The sequence below is a fragment of the Eublepharis macularius genome, chromosome 14, assembly GCF_028583425.1.
Source record: "Eublepharis macularius isolate TG4126 chromosome 14, MPM_Emac_v1.0, whole genome shotgun sequence".
Taxonomy (NCBI): domain Eukaryota; kingdom Metazoa; phylum Chordata; class Lepidosauria; order Squamata; family Eublepharidae; genus Eublepharis; species Eublepharis macularius.
This window is the reverse complement of record NC_072803.1, coordinates 53883149-53906471: the sequence shown is the minus strand read 5'-3', so window position 1 is coordinate 53906471 and position 23323 is coordinate 53883149.

The following is a 23323-nucleotide window of genomic DNA, read 5'->3' as shown; positions in this document are numbered from 1 at the left end:
CCGAACCGCAAACTGCTGGTTCATTAATTTTTTTTGGTTCATGCCCATGTCTACTCATGAGCCTATAGCAACTGCATCCCACCCAAACAGTCATGTGCCTCAACAGTGAGCAACAGCCCCTTCCCTCAGTTGTCCTATGCTGCCGCAACTCACCATGAAAGCTAACAATGGAGTTCACAGTGGGGTAGGAGGGAGGGATGTGTGTCAGACAGAAGAACTTGATGAACAATAGTTACAGGTATGTATAACCTTGTTTTCATTGTTGTTGTTCTGTGCCTCCACACAAAGGAGAGTACCAAGCTAAAGACACTGAGGAGGCGGGGTGAAATGGATGACACTGGCTCTCCCCAAAGTGTTAGAAACTGGCCATGACTTTTTCTGGCTAAACTGTGCCTGTCCCTTCCTTCTGTTTATACCCCATTTGTCTTCAGGACTGAAAACAAAATTGTTGTTTTGTGTGCTGAGATAGAATTCCCTCCCAGCCTCCCTCTGGAGTAAATTTCAGTCATATCACTCCAGCCTTATGAAAATGATTGGCAGGCAAAGGACATGTGGCCAACCCTTTAGCCAATATTGCAAAAATGGCTCCCCAGGTAATAGTCAGGTGTAATCAGGAATAATATTTCCAGTTGGAGTGTTTTCTCTCAACTCCCACTGTCACTTCAGTGTTTTCTGCCAAGCTTGTCACCTCACGTTTCCACTGCTAATTAAGTGAACAGGAGTCCAAATGGGTTAACGACTAGGAAACAACCCATAATTTTCCCTATGATTATTCTTCCATGTGGGTTTTGTGCTTGGTTATCTTGCTACTTTGCGTTATCCCTGCTGCTACCACACGTGCTCTACCATTTGAGAAGTGCATACCTACAAAGATGGAGAGAAGAGGAGGAAAGAAGAGAAAGAAAAGAGAAAGAAAAGGAGGAGGGAGAAAGAGGAAAAGAAGGTAGGCTGAGGGGAGGAAGGAAACCTGTTAACCTGTGGTTTTGTACCATGAAATAGACAGCAGGAGGGAGAAAATGATATAAATATGCAAGGAAAAAAATCAAAATAAACTTGTACTCTCTCCCCATATACATGCTCTAAAATTAATCTGCCTCCTTTCTTCCACTCTTTTCAAAGCTTCCTTTAAAACAGAAACAAAAAACCTACAACCGTCCAAAAGCTCCTTGCCTCTTTGTTTAAATCTTCATGTCACAGAAAGAAGGGGCAGGATAAGCTATAGTTAAGGGTCTGCAGAGGAATAAAACCTCCTTTAAGGGCATCATTTTCTGCCTCCATTGCCTGCTAAGCCTCCTTTTACTTTCCTGTATTTCTGTGACTTTTCATTTTGCCTTTGCTTTCAGCCGTGTTTTTGAAATAGAAGATAAGAAAAGTTTCCCTCCTTTCTGGATCAGAGTATTTCAAACAAATACAAATATATAGTTGAGAGAACCAGGAATCTACTTCTCCGTAACACACTTAGGGACAGAGTGAATAAAGATTTAATTTTGTTACGTGTCATTCTACCACATTTGCATAGTGACATCTTTCTTGAAACTTCTTCCTAACCGAGAGCTCCAGCCTATCTATGTTTACTCACAAGTTCCACTGTGTTCAATGGGGCTTACTCTCAGCCAGGTGCAAGCTGGATTTTAGCCTTTGGTTGCCCTGTTTATGACTCTCCCATCATAGCATCAGGAAAAATGAACTCTTGATTCACAAAAGCTCATGTGGGAAATGAATCTGAGTTTCATTGAATAGGGGTATTTGAACTCCCAGATCGTAGTCTAACTGGGATATCACTCTGGCATTGTTTTCCTGATGCAGTGATGGGATATTATCTCATATGGATGAAGAGAAATATTTCAGATGGGCAGGGCATTTTTTCAGCTGGAACGCGGTGGAACGGAGTTCCAGCACCTCTTGAAAATGGCTTGATCTCCAGACAGAGGGGAGTTTAGGGGGTCCTGCCCCTCTGTCTGGAGATCAGGGGGCAGGGCCACCAGCCATGTGACCATTTTCACCTAGGGAAATTTAAACTTTAAAAAACTCCCCCTTGTTCCAGCTGACCCAAAGTGACATCATTGTGTGGCCCTGAGTTCCACCTCCTCTTTTCCCAGAAAAAAAGCCCTGCAGAGGGGTAAAGCTGTGCTACTCTAAGGTACCACTAAACTTCTGCTTTATTTTGCTGCAGTAGACTAGCACAGCTTTACCCCTCTAAATTATTTCTCTTCACCCGCAGTGGGTGATACCACATTGCTGCATCGGGCCAACGTTGGCAGTGAGGTATCATGGTCAGACTAGGATATGGTGGAGAATGCCCTGAAGTCATAGCTGGCTTATGGTGACCCCTGCTGGGGTTTTCACGGCAAAAGACTAACAGAGGTGGTTTGCCATTGCCTGCCTCTGCAACCCAGGTCTTTGTTGGAGGTCTATCATCCAATTACTAACCAAGGCTGACTCTGCTTAGCAGCTAAGATCTGATGAGATCAGGCTCACCTGGGCTATCCAGGCCAGGCCAGTCAAACTGGGATATGGGAGTTCAAATACTCTTGTTCAATGAAACTAACTGGGTGCCCTTAGGCGCTCTCTCTCTGTTTCTTGTCTTTGCCTACCTAAGGTCCTTGTGGTGATTAAATGGAGGAGGGGGAAACCATCTTGAGCACCTTGGAGGAAAGATAGGAAAAAAATGAATTAGATATACAGACGTCATTCAACAAGCAGCAAGACAGGTCTGTGATATGGTTTAAGCCAGAGGCCCAGTAAACTTACATAACAAGTAAACTTCTTGAATCACAAGAAGGCTTGGTGTGGTTATTACAATCATTAAATGACTGGGGATAGGAATATTCAATAAGCAGGAATACTAAATGCATATTGTTAATCTAGAGTTGGGAACGGTGCATGTAGCTTTAAGGCTGCGTGTCCCATGGCTGGAATGCATGCTCAGTTGTTTATTGATTGATTGATTGATTGATGACATTTATAGTCCGCCTTTCTCACTGAGACTCAAAGCGGATTATATAGTGTGAGATTATAATAATCAGAGTATAATCAGTAGCAAGGACTTTTCCATAAACAATGTCATAGGGTAAATAAACACAAGTTTACAAAGACATAGCATTAGTAAGGATCCAATACAGAATTGAAGAATTTCTGAAACAGAACATAATCAATTCTAGGACTGACATGTGACAACATGAAGCACAAGCACTATATAGAAGTACATATTTAAAGCAACAGATAATATGTAAGGCAACATAGTGGTGAAGTCTACGGTCCCTAACACATTAGCGAAGCATCTGAGACCCTCTCCCCACTATACCATAGCAACCCATTGTCCAGAACTATGCATGCATATCCAAGGTCTAGATTCAGAACTTTCCCAAAACTTTGTGAATACAACACCCCCCTGTGCCTGGTGCATCTGATCTGGAATATGCACACAAAATTGCTTTTCCTGGGAGCCAATGTAGGTGTGCTGGTGCAAACATAGGATACATACAGCTTATGTCTAGCCTGCTGATTTCACAGCAGGAGAATGCTATCTTCAGCAACCCATTTTGGGCTTTCATCAGGCCAATGGGTTGACCCAGCTGGACCCACACAATAGCAGGAGAGGAAGAAAGGCAAAGCTTAAGTCCTTCCCTGGCTGTGGGCAATTATGTGAAATCTCTGTCTTTCGGGAGGCTGCTGCAGCCAGGTACCCTCTCTTTGGAGTGTTATAGGCTATAAGAAATAGAGTCGCAGACAGCCTCAGGGCTCCCTTGCTAAAATTGCTTTCATTTAGGACGATTTATCAGCATTTTCACACCGTTTTTCAACCACTCTCCTCAGCAGTTCTGTGCCATGCAAATATCTCCCCAGTTGGAAAAGGGCACAGACCGATAACTGAGAACAAAATGCAGGAAGAAATAGGACTGAAATAGACAAGGCTGTGTTGCTTACGAACTGGGCTTTAATTTTTCTCCTAGCCAGATACTGAAAGGGAAGTTTATTCTTTGTTCCAGGCACAATTCCTGATTTGAATTTGGAATTATATAAAGGTGATTAAAATCCCTAGTCAAAACAACATCTTCTATGGTCTGTCCTAATTGTTAAATGCACAATGATACCATGTGTCCAGCCTTGGATACTTTTTGCATTAGGATTTTAAAGCATGTCCGTACCTGTTCCACATCCCATGTTTGCAAAGGTTTCACACTTGCAAGCTAGTTGTGGGACGCGGTGCCACTCTTTTTCCCCATTACCCCAACTTTTCTTCCTGTGGACATACCGTGATGTTAATTTTTAATCAGCTGCCCAGTCGGGGCTCACCCGATTAATGCCAATGTGAACGTTTTGCAGCACTCCCCCCCCCCTTTTCCCTGGGAGCTGACTGGTTTGTGTGGAATTAGCCACACCCACTGAACTCAGCTCTCTGAACTCTTTTTCTGCCATTTTTTTGGGCTCGTCTGCAGCCCTCCTGACAACCAACCACTCCCACCCCACTTTTCCCAGTGGTGAGGCAGGACTTCAATTTGCACGTCACTTTTGTTTTTTTAACTCTGAGCATATGTAGTAATGTTCCTGCATCACTACATCTTCTGACAGACGAGCCTCCCCCTATGCTGCCCCTTCAACCACCCACCTCCATCCCACTCTTCCTGGAGTAAGGCAGGACTTGCCTCCCCAGGGGTAAGACACAGTGGGGGGAGAACAGACTCATACCCATCCCTGGCCCCAGCTCAGCACTTCTCAGCTGAGCCAGGGATGGGTATGAGTCTGCTCCCCCCACACTGTGCCTTACCCCTGGGGAGGCAAGTCCTGCCTTACTCTGAGAAGAGTGGAGTGGGGATAGGTGGTTGAAGGGGTGGCATGGGGGGAGGTTTGTCTGCTCAAAGATGTAGTAATGCAGGAACGGTTTTTTTTTTTAATTGCTGTGCAAATTGAAGTCCTGCCTTACTCCTTTGGAAGAGTGAGGTGGGGGTGGGTGGTTGAAGGATGGGCATGGGGAGCCTTGTCAGTCAGAAGATTTAGAAATGTTACTATGCATACTCAAAGTTAAAAAAAAAAAAGCAGTGGCATGTACTGCAATGCCCCGAAAGCCCGAAACTAAACAGAGGCTTCGAGGCAGGTCTGAAAGGAAGCACAAGAGGCCAAATCGAAACTGCTGGGAAGTGTGAAAGGATCGGTGCCAAGCCGAAGCCACTGCAGCTGGTCAAAAGTGGCACTTTAAACTGTGAGTGTGAAAAGGGTCTTGATTTGCCCTCTGTAGCTCTTTTCAGCCATTACATTTCACCACATGCTTGGGGAGAATGCACTGCACAAGATCTGCCCAATGAACATGATCACCTTTTTGTTCAAAAAGGGTAATACACATTTTTTCAACCTTGGTACATGTGTACCTCCACCATCTAAGGAGATGCACAGTGGATTCTGTCAAAATTCCATTGTGTGAGACCCTAAAATCAACATTCTGCCTGAAAAGAGGGGCTAGCCAGGGAGGCAAAATTACTGCTCAATGCAAATGCAGACCCCCCCCCCTGTTGCTTCCTCCTCAACAAACAACTAGGGGTGTCCAAAAAAAACAAACAAGCCAGAAATACACCTGGAAATGACTTTCACTTTGTTAAAGTAGCTTCCTGAAGACTGAACCAAATCTGGGAAACTCATGATAATGGAAAAAAACAAACAGATTAGATCTGAGCCTGTCACACTGCAGCTGGGGAAAACAAATAACTGCACATTGTTGGTTCAGAACCCCTGAATCCCAAACTGAGATGGATTTATTTTAGTTGCTTTAGCACAGTGGTTAAGTAGTTTGGCTGTCAATCAGCTTACCCAAGGCCACCTACTGAGCTCATGGCAGTAGTGGGATTTGAACCAGTAGAGTGCTGATTTGCAGCTGAACCACTTAACCACTGTGCTACAACAGCCCTTTATTGTGGGATGTGATGTAGCAGGTCACCAAGATCAAACCAGCAAGGCAGGGCAGCCTAAAAGGCCATGGTAAGTCCCATTGCCAATTGCCAGGCCCTGCCTGAGAACCCTACCCTGATACAACCTGGATTTTCCAAAGCATTTTCTTGACAACAGATTGCATCTCAGCCTTGGAAATCTGTGGTGGGCCCAGAAGTAATGATGGTGTGTGTTTTATGTTGTTAGTGTGTCACCCTTTCAAGCCCTGTACTCTCATAGCACACGACACAGGCATTTGGGCCTGTCTCTATTTCACTAAATCAAAATGGTTCCACAGGGGTGGGAGTGGGAATGGCAATGAGGCTGAAAGGAAAATAGCATTTTTGCTTCTTGAGCATAGAGGGAACATGCTGACTTTGTTTTCAGTGTACGATGACATCTGGAAAGAACATTGAAAAGATGAATTGCTTTGACAGCATTACAGTTCTTTGCCCGGCCATGGAGCTTGAAAGCTGTCAGGGGCATCCCACACAGTAACTTACAAAACCAATGCACTAATGCAACGCCATCCAACTTCCTCCCCAACTGGTGCAGGGGGTGAAATCAATTCTCCCCCCTCCCCCAGCATCGTGGATGTTCAGATAAAGTAATTAAATAATGTGTGTGGTGTGTGTGTGTACTATGAGTAGACATGGGCACGAACCACATTACGAACCAAAAAAGGCCACGAACCGCCTGATTGTCTGTTCGTGAATCAGCGGTTCGTGAGGGTCCATGGGCAATGAACCAGTGTTCGTTGGAAGCCCGGTTCATTGCATTCACCCGTGGTTTGTGAAGCCAGACAGTCAGGCACCATCAATCAATTCCCTTGGAAATGGATCCGGGGGAATGCCTGAACTCTGTCTGCACTCCTTCTGTTGCCCTGGAAACCCGAATGGAAGCTCACCTTACCTTGATTGGCAGGTCTTCCTTCCAAACATGGAGCTGCAAAGTGGTAAAAAGTTGGGAGAAGACATCCGGGGTAGGGAGGGGGAAGGGGGTGTTCTGTAGCCATGGACACTCCAATTTCATCCCTGCAAACCCAGATAGGCAGTTCTGACGGTCAACCCCTTGTACACTGAGCCAATGTCAATTAGTGGCTCTAATTGTATCGAATGTGCTATGTGCTACCCCCAGCACATTCTTGTTGCACTTGAAAGCCAGTTTGATGTAGTGGTTAAGAGCGGCTGGACTCTAATCTGGAGAACTGGGTTTGATTCCTCACTCCTCACTTGAAGCCGGCTGGGTGACCTTGGGTCAATCACAGCTCTCTCAGAGCTCTCTCAGCCCCACCCACCTCACAGGGTGATTGTCGTGGAGATGATAATAACATACTTTGTAAACCGCTCTGAATGGACATTAAGTTGTCCTGAAGGGTGGTATATAAATTGAATGTTGTTGTTGTTATTGATTGGTGGGGTGTTCATGCTGTTTATACTAAGTACCGTCAATCTTGCCAGACTCAGCCTCATCTTGAACGTTCGAGTGGGTTCCTGTTGGCTTCACCCTGTGTGTAGCTACGGGGAATTTCCAGTCCTAGACACACTGTCACATGCCTCTACCTCTCTAGCCACTTCTGAATCACAGCCCTGCTTTCCCCTTTGGATTTGCCCCTCCTGGATTAGTGGCCAGTCAGATGTTTGAGATCCTTGCTCAGGATTTAGACCAATGCCTGGAACTTGCATGGATAGGCAATTCTATGCTCCTGCTTCACTCTTTTGTTCTGTTTCTTTGGCCTCTGGTTTTCCCCTTCTTGAGTAAAATCAGTTGCACAGTGTGTGTGTGTGCATGCATATGCACCTGTGCATATGTACGTGCACAAATTTGAAATATTTGCATCTTAGCATGGACATTCCTGTATTGGGACTATTGTTGTATGCTTGACATTAGCACAATTGGTTGGGGGTGTTAATTAATTTTCCTCTATAAAACTATCTTGTGCTCCAAATTTCTGTTTGGAAAATTGTCACTTTGTTAAACAATTGCTTGGGTGTAATCTGCACCGGTCTTTGCCTAGATTGTACACATTCCTTCCATGTAAACACAAAATCTAAGCCGGCAGCTTTTAGGAGTGAAAAAAGACAGGAACAAAATTAGTCTTCCTTATGCTTAGGCAACCCTATTGTGATATTGGGACCAAATAAGAAAGTGGAGCTATTTGCATGGACATATGTTTAACAGCACAGGCCTAGGCATGTCTACTCAAAAGTAAGTTCCACTCTGTTCAATGGGATTTACTCCTAGATAAGGGCTCATAGGACTAGGCACAGTTAACAGTAAGGCAAAGAAGATCTCCCTTGTACACAATGAGCCAGTTTTTCTTTAGCTTCATGCTGTTTTATGTTTCCTTGCACCAAATTCCTTCTGTAAAATGAATGCATTTTTAAACATTATTTGTGCACCAGTAAATCAGTATTATCCAGAATGTGTATATGACTTGTATAAATAATGTACATTGACTGTCGAAATGGCATGTAAATTGCACATAAAATCCGTGGAACATATATCCACAATCCAAATGAATCTTCAAAAGGAGAAAAGGAGTGACAAACTGTATTGGTAAAATAAAAAATAATTTAAAAAATAGGAATCTTTCATTTATCATCAGCTCCTAGAATTAATTTGAGTAACCTGGAATTAAGGAGGGGAGGTTAGCCCAGGAGAGCCTGATCTCATTAGTTCTCAGAAGCTAAGGAGGGTCAGCCTTAGTTAGTAATTGGATGGGAGACCTCCACGGAAGAACAGGGCTGCAGAGGCAGGCAATGGCAAGCCACCTCTGTTAGTCTCTTGCCATGAAAACCTCACCAGGGGACACCATAAGTCAAATATGGGTGGAGGGCAGGATTTCATTTCTCGTAACTCAGAGCAGAAAGAAATTCCCAAAGGATAAAATAATGGAACTGGGAAATGTGGAGATTTCTAATCCAGGTATCATCACATTCTAGGATGAAACCATAGATAGCATGAACAAATCAGAGATTCAAGTGCATTAACAGTCTACATATCTGAATGGTATCTCTATCAGTGGAAGACTTTGTTATGCTAAAAACAAAGCAAAGCTGAATTCTAGTGTGATGTAGTAGCTAGACTAGGGCCATTTCCACACGGCTTACCTTATTCTGCAAAATAGTGAAATCTCGCACAAAATCTCATGAGAAGATGCTGCTATCACGTCTTCTCACGCAATAACAGTGTCTTCGCATGAGATTTCACGCGAGACTTCACTATTTTGCAGAATAAGGTAAGCCATGTGGAAACAGCCTAGGTGGGAGAGAGTAGAGTTTAAATCTCCCATTCATCATCAGTGACCATAGAACAGTCACTGTCTCTCTCTCAGCTTGACCTCCCTCACAGGGTTGTTGTAAGGGTAAAATGGAGGGGGGGGGAAATCACATGTATCCCATACTGGGCATCCTACAGGAAGGTGGAATACAGATGTACTAGATTGGTATAATCTTCTTTTATAAAAAATAATTACACATCTGCAGAACACATTTTTTGGATTGGTGAACACAGATGTTTTCAAGGCATTGTGGGTGGACATGAAGACATGCACAGTATTGATCGAATCTGAGTTCTATATTATTGTTGTTGTTGTTGTTGTTGTTGTTGTTGTTAAGCTCATTTAAGGATTCCCTGAAAATGTTTTCTGCTTGGGTTCAAAAGGTATTTTAAAAAAAACCCTGTCCCCTTGCTGGAATTTGAAAAAGAAAAATTAATATGAAATAATTTGGCATTCTGAAAATGCCTTTCAAAAGACTGAAGATTATAAGTAGACATTTTGTCTTCGGTTTGTAGATGACATACAGCCTGTCTTGCAGTGGTATTTACTGGGGATGCTAGGCAATGATCTTTTAGCTAATTAAATGGCTTTTACCTAAATGGTTAATTAACTGATGCCATTTACTTAAATTTACATATTGCAATGTAAAAAGGTTCCCTTCTGCAGATCCTGAATAAAACTGACAATTTCTCTTTCTTTTGAGATAATGTAAATTTTTTTTAAAAAAAACCCACAAAACAAACTGCCAGTTAGGATAAATGTATACCAGCAGTTTTCGTGCAGTATGCCCTTTCACATTCTCTTCAAACAACGATTAACAAAATACCGTTGCACCTTTAAGATTATTTTGTTGTTGTTGACAGAGCAAAAGCTTTCATATGCTATTACCTACTGCATCAAATACTAGAAAGGCTGTTAGTTACAACCTTGGGAAATGAGTTGGTGGAATATTTATGCAGGGATCCTTAAAGGGGCATTTACCGATAAGGATTAGGCATAGGGGAGTCACAGGTAGGGAAGCTCAAACACCTGTAGTTCGACTCACATTCTCCTCATCACTCTTGGGAAGAGGGCCAATTTTTTGCCCATCAGTTTAGCCAGTCATGAGCAGCTTTAATCTATTTGTCAGGATACTTTATGTATATTCATACAGTACAGTACAATGCAAGAGGAAGCATTTCATACACTCAGGTTGTCACAAAATGATCAGTAGTTTTATTAGGGTTGCCAGCCACCAAGTGGTGGCTGGAGATCTTCTGGGGAAATGTCCTTGATACTGATTGCACTAATCTCACACTATGTAATCCACCTTGAGGCTCAGTGAGAAAGGCAGACAATAAATGACATGAATGAATGAATGAATGAATGAATATTTACAGCTGATCTCCAGGCCAAAGAGATCAGTTTCTCTGGAGAAAATGGCTGCTTTGGAGCATGGACTATATGGCATCATACCCCACTGAGGCCCTTCCCCCATTCCCACCTTTTCCAGGCTCTACTCCCCCCCTCCCCAAATCTCCAGAAATTTCCAGCTGTGGATTCTGGCAACCCTAGATCTTGCAAATAAACAGGGAAGAAACTGATGAATCAGCCACTTATTATAAATAGTGTATTTTCTAAAAGGTCTTACTAAAGTTCATGTTATCTTTAGGGTTGTCCTGACCTGGATGGCTCAGGCTAGCCTGATCTCCTTGGCTCTCAGAAGCTAAATAGAGTTAGACTTGGTTAGTAATCAGATGGGAGACCACCAAGGAAGTCCAAGGTCACTATGCAGAGGCAGGCCATGGCAAACCACCTCTGTTAGTCTCTTTCCTTGAAAACTCCAGCAGGGGTCACCATAACTCAGCTATAACTTGATGACACTTTCTGCCTCATCATTAGGGTTATTTCACACATGTGCAATTTTGCATATAGCCTCATGGGAGTTATAGTGCCCCCCCCAATCACTTAATTACTTGACCTAACTTCCCTTGACCCTGTGGGAGAATTCATTTCAGCTACTGCACAGATGCAAAAGTAGCTTGCAAGGAAGAAGGAACTGCTATGAAGCTGTTCAGCAACTGCTCAAATCAGATGTTGGTAAAGTAAGGGGAACTGGGGCTCACCCATGAGTGATTGCAACTGCAAATCAGTGGTGTCTTAAAGACCAACAAGATTTCTAGGAGATCAATTTTCCAGTTTCAAATCTCCCTTCATCAGGTATCCAACTTGCAAAAGTGTAGAGGTAAAGGTAGTCCCCTGTGCAAGCACCGAGTCATTACTGACCCATGGGGGGATGTCACATCATGATGTTTTCTTGGCAGACTTTTGTTATGGAGTGGTTTGTCATTGCCTTCCCCAGTCATCTACACTTTACTTCCGGGAAACTGGGTACTCATTTTACCAACCTCGGAAGGATGGAAGGCTGAGTCAACCTTGAGATGGCTACCTGAACCCGGTTTCCTCCAGGATCGAACTCAAGTCGTGAGCAGTGCTTGGGCTGCAGTACTGCAGCTTACCACTCTGTGCCACACGGCTCAAAAGTGTATAGTCTGGAAATCTTGTTGGTCTTTAAGGTGCTACTAGACTCGAATCTTGCTCTTCTACTGCAGACCCACTTGACTACTTGAATTATTCAGGAAGGCTTTCATACACTAATAATAGGGCTGTGCTATCAGGAAATGGTTCAAAAAGATACTTCATTAAAGAGACAGAGATTGTAGACTATACTTCTGTGCCCACTGTTACGTATTATGTCATGTCAAATTGTTTATGATTTGTTCCAACTCTCAACCAGAGTTCTGCTTGTTTTTTTCAAATTTCTGCAGTCCATGTCTTGTTCTATTGTTTATTGAATGTGCCAGCCATTGATCGTATTGACTTATACTTTCACCTTCTCAGTGACAAACGTGAACTATAAATAATGGAAATATAAATAAATGAATAAAATATCCACCTAAAACATAAGATATTCACCTGCCAAACCTATCTGTGGTGAAGTTCTTCATCATGGGTAAAAACATAACTCTAGCATTGTATGATGAATGATACCATCATCACTGTTTTGGCTTGGCTTGACACAGTCCAATTTCTGAATAAAACCTGGTTCCTCCACTCTGTGCTCCCCACATCCCCCTGAATACTGAAGGTTCAGAGAAGATTACACTGATATAAATAAAGAAGAATAATTCTAAAAATCACAGGGTAAACTTTTATCCTTCCTGGTCACTCCTTGAGAGGAATAAAACCTATCTGCCCAATATAGACAGCTGATGGGCATTTTCTAGAATACATTGCATACACTGTATTAGTAAATGAAGAGCTAAGCTACAAGAGACAAATTACACGAGGAGAAGCACGTGAAGGGAGTTGCAACATTAGCAGGAAGCTGAGTTTTAAAAAAGATCAAAGGCTTTGTCAATTTCCTCTCTCTACAGATAGCTGCTCAGAGGGTTTGTCAATTTCCACTTTGTCTCCTAAAAGGGGAGTAAAACTGACAGAACCTTCCAGAGGCAAAGAGGAAATTAAATCCTCTGAGCAGTGACCTCCCTGGCTCTGTAGAGAGGGGAAATTAACAAAGCCTTCTGATCTCTTTTAAAACTCAGCTTCCTGGCTAACACTGCGACTCCCTTCATGTGCTCCTCCTCAGGTTATTAGTCTCTTGTAGCTTGGATCTCAAAGAAAGAGGAAGCATCAGGTTGTCTGATGCTAAGTATGAGGCACGGTTTGTTCTTTGTTCTGTTGCAGTTGCTTGTATAGACAATTCTCTTTGATTCTGCCTCTTTGGCTACTGCTCATTAGCAGTTGACTTAAATTGCAGTTTGGCCTGCATGCTACCGTGAATTAGCCTTTTACTGCCCCTCTAATTATCTAACTCTATTTAGTACATTTTCACCCCACCTTTCCTCAAAGGAGCTCAGGATAGCTTACAAAGTTGTCTTCCTGGTTTGAGATAGGTTAGGCCAGTAATCCCCAACATGGTGCCTGCTTATGGGTTTCCTAGCACCCATTTGCTTTTTTTTTTGTGACTGATATTTTATTTAAGTAAAAATAATACATAAAAGATAAAAAACAAAATTGTCTGATAAACAAACCAAACTAACAATACATATAAACATAAAAGAGAAAAAAGGAAAGGGAGAATAATGAGAGGGAAAAAAGACAGAGGGGAAAAAAATAAAGGAAGCACTAAATAAACTACAAGCAGGGTTCTGATTTTCTCCGTGACAAATATTTATCATTTTCAAATATTCACTTACTCTATGTTAAGAATAAAAACCCTCTTTTTTCTAAAGATCGTATTCCTTAATCCATAAATTCACATACCATCTAATCATTATTATCTATTTCATTTTAAAAGTCTATAAGTGGTTTCCATTCAACCAAAAATGTAGATACTGTCTTCCCTCTAATCAGTGAAGTAAGTTTTGCCATCGATGCAAATTTTAAGACCTTTATCCACCAATCCTCCACTGTAGGCAATTACTGGAGTTTTCTAGTTTTGTGCATATGGTAGTCTTGCTGCTGTGATCATATATAAAAATAAAGTTCCAAAACTTCTCCCTATCTGACTGTCCATCATTCCTAGCAAGAAAGTCTCTGGTTTCAATTGAATTTTAATCTTCAAAATCTTCTGAACTAATGATTGTATTTGCAACTAAAAGCTTTTTGCTTCTTTTGACAAAGCAAGAAAGCCTGCCTTTCTTTCACCTTACTGGAGCAGGGGTTGCTTCAGAAAAGCATCACCATTGTGCCAGTAGAGAACATCAGTTCATAAGCAGCTGCCTCTGTTATAGGGCGATGCTTGTCTTGGAACTATCCAACTTGGCGTATTTGGTTCCAAAGCACTTGGTAGCCATTTTGTGATTGCCTCCAAATGGCAACCATTTGTAATGGCACCCTCTCTCCCTTCTTAAAATTCCAAGAATGTCCACATGCTCAAAAAGGCTGAAGATTGCTGAGGTAGGTTGGAAGAGAATGACAGATATCCAGCAAGTTTCTTCTGAGGCTTCTTCTAGATCCTAGACTAGGATTAATGGCTCCCGGCCCATGCTGCCTTGCTTTTCTCTAGTGGGAATAAAAATGGGTGTGGGTGGGAAGCAACATCATTTCTAGGTGTACCTGGAAGTGATGTCATGATGCTCCAGGAATTCCCCCAATTCTCTCTCTTTTTTTTTACCATAAAGATTAGGGAATTCCTAGAGTACCATGACGTTTCTTCCTGGTGCGACTAGAAGTGATGCCACAATTTCATGGGATGTTGTTCAGCCTCCCATTTTTGCTCCTATTGGAACAAAGGGGCTACCTGTCAACTCTATTCCAGATTGATACTCTAACCACTACACTGCATGACCTCTCTCTGAGAACACCAGATACAAGGCTTCCAAAAATCTGGAAATTCAAACTTGTCACTGAGGAGAATAACATAGATGGTTTTCATTTCAGGTGGGTAGCTGTGTTGAACTCTAGATGAAGAGCAAGATCCAGATCCTTTAGCACCTTAAAGACTAACTATATTTCCAAGGTATGAGCTTTGACCCTCAAAAGCTCATACTTTGGAAACCTAGTTGGTCTTTGAGGTGCTATTGCACTCAGATCTTGCTCTAGGGATGGTTTCAAATTTCTCACTCCTGCTGGCTCAACTCTAACCCCCCTTTTGATTTTGATTTTCCACTACAAGAATTGAACCCATGTCCTTATTTACATGCTATTTCATTTTTCTTCAGCCCAATTCATGTCCTGTAAAATGTATTCATTTATTTTATTTGTTTATATATTGCCGAAGGCTTTCATGGCTGGAGAACGATGATTGTTGTTGATTTTCCGGGCTGTATCGCCGTGGTCTTGGCATTGTAGTTCCTGACATTTCATCAGCAGCTGTGACTGGCATCTTCAGAGGTGTAGATCTCAGAGATCTCTGTCTTTCGGTGCTATATCTCTGAAGAGGCCAGTCACAGCTGCTGGCGAAATGTCAGGAACTACAATGCCAAGACCACTGTGATACAGCCCAGAAAATCCACAACAACCATCTTTATTTATTTATTTCAAATTTCTATTCCGCCTTCCCCGCGAGCGGGCTCAGGGCGGATAACAACATATTAAAATACAATAAAAACAAAAAAATGTGTAAGTCCATACACTGGAGTATCTTAAGATCAAAAAGAGAGACGACAAACCCTAGAATGGTTATTCAACATAGTTTATTAACTGAGTAGGAGAGCAACAAGGACAGACCATTCAGAACCTTTAGTATCATAATTGTATATAATGGGATAATTTGAAACTATTTTTAAAAAATAGCCCAGCAAGCAATCTTCTTTCAACTATAGGTTCTTGGTATTTTCTTCTCTTTTAGAAATGAAATAATGAAACCCATGTGTGTGTGTGTGTGTGTGTGCATAATTAAATGTTATTTAGGCTTCAATAAATCAGCATTATAAATAAAATGCATATTAGACTATAAATGATGTACACAGTACATACAAATGCCACATTAATTGCATATAAAAACTACACAACATGCATTCATAATGCAGCTTACAGCATAAACCTAAGCAAAGTTACACCCCGCCAAGCACTTTCTCTTCAGTAGACTTAGAGAACCGTAACTCTGCTTAGGATTGAACAGCGAAGCTACAAAACAAATAATGCAAAACAGACAACTGAAGATGCTAGCAAATGTATTGATGAATATAAAAGGAAATGATGTAGAGAATGTTTATCCTTAGACAGCAAATTTCTGTCCATACCACTTCAGAGTGCAGGCTGCAGCTATTACCAAATGCTCCTTCAAAAGAAAATGCCTACATACAGAAAATTAGGCTGTCAGGGACAACGTTCTAGCATAACCTCCATAGCATGCAGAGAAGATGGAAGGAGGAGATCTTGAAGGACACACTGTGCTTCCCACTTTTGATGGGCTTCAGTTGACCCTTGCCGATTTAGTTCAGTGTGGAGGGGTTATACTAGATCAAGCACACCTGCTAAAGAAGCAAGTAAATGCAACTCTTAAAAAAGGCTTCCTGGCAACTCAGACTAGCCTGCAAAGCCGTATCTTGGGTTACAGCACCCGGGACAGCCCAAGTCCGGCTGTGTCCCTGGCATGAGCTCCCAAAGTGCATGATGATGTCACTTCCATGACATCATGACAGTGGGCCCCTGGGAGTGTGCCGCCTGTACTGCTGCTGGAGAGCTGGGAGCACGCAGCAGGTCGGCCGCTCCATCAACGCAGCAGGTGCATAGCACGGGCGGCTTCCCAACCCTCCTGCGCCACCACCCACATTGCTGCTGGAGGGCCAGGAGCATGCACTCCCAGCCAGCAACCACTCTGGTGCCCTCTGTTTGCCAGTGCCGGGGGCAAACGACCCCCCTGCCCCCTGTAGATCTAGCCCTGCTAGCCTGGAAGATAGCCCCCTACCTTGACACAGCTGATCTGGCTACCTAGATTCATGTCATAGTAATATCAAGGCTAGATTACTGTACTGCACTCTACATAGGTCTCCCCTCAATGTCAACTCAGAGACTGCAGCTGGTGCAGAAGGCCACAACTCAATTATTATCAGGCATTAGATGGATCATGCATATTAGGAAGGTGGGAAATCGGATTCGGTTTCGTTTTCTCGGCCATGTCAGACGCTCCTCTCCGCAGGTCCGGGAGGAAGCGCCTGAGCAGCCTGACTGGGCGGCTGATCTGCGAAGATTAGCCCCCAGGGCTCCCAGTGAGGGAGGCAGGGTCCGGGACGTGGCGGGAAGAGCCCCCTGAAATCGATGTGGGGGGTAAATTGCCCGTTTGTCCCTATGGAGGCCGGCAGACGTGCGTGGCACTTTGAGTGCTGCCGGGCCATGGAAAACGGCAAAGAGCAGAACTAGGCGGAAGCCTGTAAGTAAGCAAATCCCTTCTGTTATTACAAGTGCACACGAAGGAGTGGTGGGATCTGAAGCTAAGAAGGCTTGCTCTTCCCCCTTGCTGAGTTTCAGAATTTGGTTGGCGCTCCCCCCCTAAAATGGCAGTGAAAAAGCAGAGTCCCGCTTTGGGCAAGTCAATTTCGGCTGCTCTGCAGGCGAAAGGAGAGTCGCTCGAAGACTTGGTGAAAAAGTCGGTTATCGAAGCCATAAAGCCCTTTGTTGACAAGTTGAACGAAACAGATCAAAGGGTGGGCTTAAGTGAGAGCGAAGTGAAAACCATCAAGGAAGCAGCGGGGGGGGCAGAGAAGTCTGCCCGGGAAAATGCGTCACTCGTGAGGGCAACAAATAAAGAGTTAAAGCTGGTGGAGAACCAGCTCATCGGGCTACAAGTGGAACGAACACAGACAATTTTGCGCCTCCAGAACGTGAAAGAGGAGGAAAATGAGGATTTATGGGGTCTGGCCTCGGAACTATTGGCGACACCCGCGAGGGCAACTAAAGAAGAGGTAAAAAGCGCCATTTTGGAAGTCTGTCGGGCTTCTTCAAAATATGCAACGAAGCGTCAGCTGCCTCGTGAGATCCTCATCGAGTTTTCATCTAAAAGGATCCGAGACACTATCCTATACAACTCATATAATGCGGATCTGGATTTTCTGGGTAATAAAGTCAAGATACTGAAGGACGTTCCATTTTTAGTTCGGAAAAGAAGATTTAAGTATAAAAAGCTCGCAGTTCTTCTGAGGGAACGATGAAAATAAGTACAAATGGCTATTTCCGGAAGGTATTTGGTTCAGTTTCAAAGATCAAGCTTACAAGATAACATCAGAAGATCAATTAAGGGATTTTGAGGACAAAAATCAAGAATTTCAGCAAGACACCAAGCAAGAAGAGAAGGCGAAGTCTGAAGGGGGGAGGGGAGGGAACGAGCACTGCGGCTGCAGTTGCTCAGAGAGAATTGCATCCGAGGCCCGGGGGGGGGGGGAGGAAGACTTAATTTGAATTGTAATTTGTATTTTGCAAGGTCAGCCACTCCATCAATATTATACAAAGTTTTAATTTTTTAATAATGGCAGTATGAAGGGAAAGCATTATGTGTAGTGTAGTGTTGTTATATGTTGCTGTTTTTTTTCTTTCCTTCCCCTGCCCCCCTTCTCTTCCTTTGTATTGTTAGTCAATGTAGTTAATAAAAAAAAATCTTTTTAAAAAAAAAGGAAGGTGGGAAATCGAATTTCCTTGCTGGGGACTCCCTTAGATCAAAGTTTCCCTGGAAAGCAACCTGGTAATCAACTGTACCACTTAGGCATCTCCTGAGAACATCTATACTGACTTGCTGAGAAGGTTTCCTTCCAGCACAGTCCTGGAAATATAACAAAGTAACAGGGTCGAAAATCTGGAAAAAATCTTATAGCAAACCATGTAATGCCCAGGCAACCTGGTACGTAGGAATGAGATTCAGAGAAATATCCCAGATAAATGAACTGTACTAAGGAGGCCAAAAAATGTCTTTATAGAAAGGTTTATTATAGAAAAAAGGGAGAAATGGTGGGTAGATTCAAAAAGAGTAAGAAAGGGGACAAAATGGAAGAGAAGAGCACACTATTACACAACACACAGTCTCTCAAATAAATGCAATACTGTTGGTCTAACTAGCTAAGTACATTTTGCCTACATTGTAGTAGGTTCCTTGGAGCATTTACAAAGTTCATTGCAGTACCAAGATAGTGGAGAAATCCTTAACCCCTGCCCATCTGTTAGCAGTCGACCCTGATCCTAATAGGGAAGCTTATGGCTATATCGTAAGCTCCTCTCCTCATGTGTTGTAAACATAGAAATGCTGCCTGCCGCAGAAGAAAATAACCCCCAGCCAGGAAATGGAAAATTACTGTCATGTGAGTGACAGGTAAACTGGCTATTAGCCCCACACCCTCAGAGATGTACAAAGATCTCAAGACAAACAGTCTTCTAAGCGTTCCTGAATTAATCACATACACACACTGCCAATCTTCCCCTAACTTCTCTCCCAATCTGGGCTGTTCAAGGATCTGATAAGTCCCACCTGTCCAGCCATTGTGGGTCATCAAGCACCTTTTTACCTTAAGTAACATCCAGGAAAAAGATTTCACCAAACCTTTCCCATTTTGTTGTCTCACCTCTGGAGACAGCCATTAAGTTATTGTTTTGGGGCAGAAGATGCCATCCTGCCCCAGGGTACGTTCCACATTATAACTGGGCTACATTCAGCCACTATGTGTGTGCACGTTCTCAGGTCCAGCACTTGCCCTCAGACATGTGTCTGAGCCTCTCTTTTCCTGCTGTGAAGTGCTGGTTGCTCAAAGTTACTATCTCATGGACATTCCTTACCTTCTAGACTGGTAAATATCACCCAAACCTGTGCTACTCCCATTTTCCTCTCTGTTTTCTAGTTAGCTTTGTGCGTATGTTGTATGCAATTGTCCGTGTGTTTCATTTTTTTACCCCTTTAAAAATGTTCAACATTTTCGTTGAACATCCACTTGCTTTTATTAAGAGTTCTCTAGAGGAATGATCCTCGTCTACACTGGTGGAGAAATCTCACTTACCTATTCCCTCTTGCTGCTTCTCATTGTATGCTAATCCCCCCAATTCACAAGGAGACCACCTATTGGGCAACACCACTGACCTTGGGGTCTCCAGAGAATCCAAAGTCGGGACCAGAGAAAATTCCAGAACTCCAAGATATTTATGGGCAATGGAGTCTGACCTAAGCCAGTCTCCTCAATAAGGTTGAGGAGCCAATCCCAAGCAAACCTCCATCTCTGATGTCAGAGACTATTGCTACCAGAATTATCTCAGGGTGGTTCTGCCATTTTAATGGCTCTACACTTTAATGACAAAAAGGGAATCTGGCCCAAATGTCAAACAAGGATTAAGTTGGCCAGGTAGCACTGATGTGGAATGGAGGATAAAGCGTTATTCTCATGTAAGTTCCAGAGGTCCAAACCCAAATGCTCCAGGTAGTGCTTTTGTGCCGTATTAAATCTCAGGGCTTGCATCAAGTTCATTACTCCTTTGATCATTAGCATACCTGGAAGAATGAGCCTGGAATATGCTAGGCTACTTCTAGAAGATGGAAATCTGAAAACTACAGCCTCAGTTGCAAAATTTTGTGCAATAGCCTATAAAATCCATCAAATGCTCTCATTATCGGAGTTTATGTAAATACCACCCTTTTATATTACTGTTTTAATTAATTATTTTAACATTGTGCTATTTTTACTAATAATTTTAACTCTGTAATTTTGAAGTATTTCTTTTATGCTGGTCTTTGACCGTATAATACATTTGATTGATTGATTTGAATCTCAGGGTTCTGTCACATGCAGTTACTCCATTGACTACTCATCAGTTACTGGGCTCAATTCAAGGTGTTGGCCATCCCATACAAAGTGCTTCATGGCCTTGACCCCTTTTCTGCAGGATCACCTCTCCCTCCTGCTCCACCATGGCAGCTTTGATCATCTGAACAGGGCCTTCTGAAGACACCACCCTGCAAATGGGCAAAATCAGCTGCCCATACATGCACGTTCTCTGTGATGGCCCACACCTTGTGGAATAGCCTGCTTGAAGAGATCAGGAAAGCTTCCACTCTTAGCTTTCCACAAACTATGCAAAACTGAATTATTCAGGAGGGCTATTTCACTGAGGGCCAAGCTACAAGTGACTAATGACTAGAGATGGGCACGATCCGCATTACGATCGAAAAAAAAACTCACGATAATGGTGATTGTGCAATTGTGACCTGGTGGATCGTGATCGGCAACAGAGCCAGGGGAAAGCCTGAGCTCTGTTTGCCCTCCTTCTGTCACCCTGGAAACCTGAATGGAAGCCCAGCTTTCCTTGATCAGCAGGGCTTCCTTCCAACCACGGAGCAGCAAAGCAGTCACAAGTTGGGAGAAGACACCCAGGGGAGGGAGGGGGAAGGGGGTGTTCTGTAGCCATGGGCACTCATCCCTGCAAAACCTGATAGGCAGCTCTGACGGCCAAACACAGACCTCCTGTGTTGCTGAGGGAGGGTAAACAGAGCCCCAACATGGGCTGCTGGAAGCCCCCCTGAAACAGCTGTTTGGAATGTGGCTCGTCGCCGCCTCCCCGTGCCTGCCAGGTCCAGCGGCCGCCGCCACCACCCACCTTTTCCCACATAGCTGGGAATAGCAGCATGGCCTGCTTTGGCCTCCACGATCCACAATCCACGGCTCGGGAACGGGAGATGATCGGTGTGGATTGTTAATTCAGGATCGTCGCCGGCGCCGATCCACAATCAGCTGGATCGTTAATTTTTTTGGGATCGTGCCCATCTCTACTAATGACACTTGAATGGCAAGTGAACAGACTCATGTGTATTCCTCCCTGTTCACTTGTGCTCCACTTGCACTCCACTTGATCACTACTGATCACTTGATCACTTACATCTTGATCCACTACTGATCAAGTGGAGCGCACGTGGACAGGAAGGAATACATGTGAGTCTGTTCACTTGCCGTTCAATTGGCATTCATCACTTGTAGCTTGGCTCTGAGATAATAGGGCTGTACTGTAAAAAATGGCTTAGAGAGATGCTTTGGTAAAGGGACAAGGACTATACTACTGCATACTGCCTGTTGATGTAGGTATGTTCCTACTGGGTAATTTCCATGCCATGGAATAGGTTATGTCAAATTATTTATATTTCATTTCAGCAGTGTTTCATCTCTGTATTCCTGTATTTGAATGCATGTTTCTTTGCAAGTTTCTGCAACGCATACCCTATTGTATTGTTTGTTGAATGTCCCAGCTGCTGATGGTATTGTATGCTGTATAATTACCTTGAGCTTCATTGAGAAAGGGAGACAATAAATAACATAAATAATAACAATACTCATATGGATGAAGACTTCATTCATAAGGACCTCCACCTCTACTTTTTTTTTTTTTAGGACCTCCACCTCTACTTAAACTCAAAACTTAAAATCAAACACAACTTTATTACCCTGAGGAAAACTAGGCTGTTGTCATTACATCTGGCCGCACACAGCTACCCATGTAGGAATAAGTGGCTCTAGTCTTAACTTTGAAATATTGGAGGGCACAGAGTTCTTTCTTATACTGTCACAGTGCTTGTGTACTTAGAACATTTGTGTGAGCAGTTAAATTTGCTAAGGTGATAGATGGATTAGATTGTGGCTGGCTGTGCCGGCCTATCCCCTTGCTGTCCCCTCTCATGTCTTAAGTCCCCATCAATATAGGAAGGGGCATTATCTTGAACATACACAAAATGTAAATCTGCCTCATGGTTCAAAGTCAGTACTATCTATTGTGACTGACAGCAACTCTCCAGTGTCTGAGGTACAGCTATGTGTTGGCAGCCTGAGCCTGGCAAGAGGTCAGAAACTTCCCATGGAGTGAGGCTCACAGGTGACGTTGTGATGTTACTGACGATGGTGCAACCCAGAAGTGATAACAAGTAACCATAGAGTTTTGGGCAAATACTAGACTGTTTTGCCCCATATGATGATGTCATGTTTGGGTCACACCACAAGTGAAATTATGATGTTGACACAATGCCAATCCCCCTTTATTTCCTCCAGCATTCCTCACTTCCACAGCCCAGTTGAGCAGTGGTGGGCAGAGTTGGGGGGGGAGGTCTCCTCAGAAGGTCTCCTCAAGTACAATACTTTCATGTCAACTACGACATGAGCCTTTTATCTGGGGATACTGGGGTCGAACCTGAGACCCCTGCATACAAAACAGATACTCTGGCACTGAGACCTTTGCCTGCAATCTTGTCTACGCTTATGGTCTGCTTCCGCTCTCATCAGGAACGTCTCCCTGTGTCTCTGCCTTCAGCTGGTTGCTAGATTTTGCAAAGATGGAGCTATCTGGTTAGGTGGACTCTCTGTGCACAACTCTGTCCAAGGCAGTTTACACATGTCCTTACAGAGATGCCCCACTCACTGAACACTGGTGGTGTTTCTCCTTCACTCCACATGTCTCTGATTTCAAAGCGGTAGCAGGTTATTTGGCTTCCATTTTTTCAGCACCTTTTATGAGAACACAACATCCTCTGTCCTTGAAAAGGCACTGAAAAAATGGAAGCCAAACAGCCTGCTATCACTTTGAAATTGGAGATGTGTGGCATGAAGGAGAATAGCCACCAGGGTTCGGTGAACGGGCCGTTCCTTTAAGGATGTGTTGGAATGGCCCAACTGTCCCTCTTTAGGA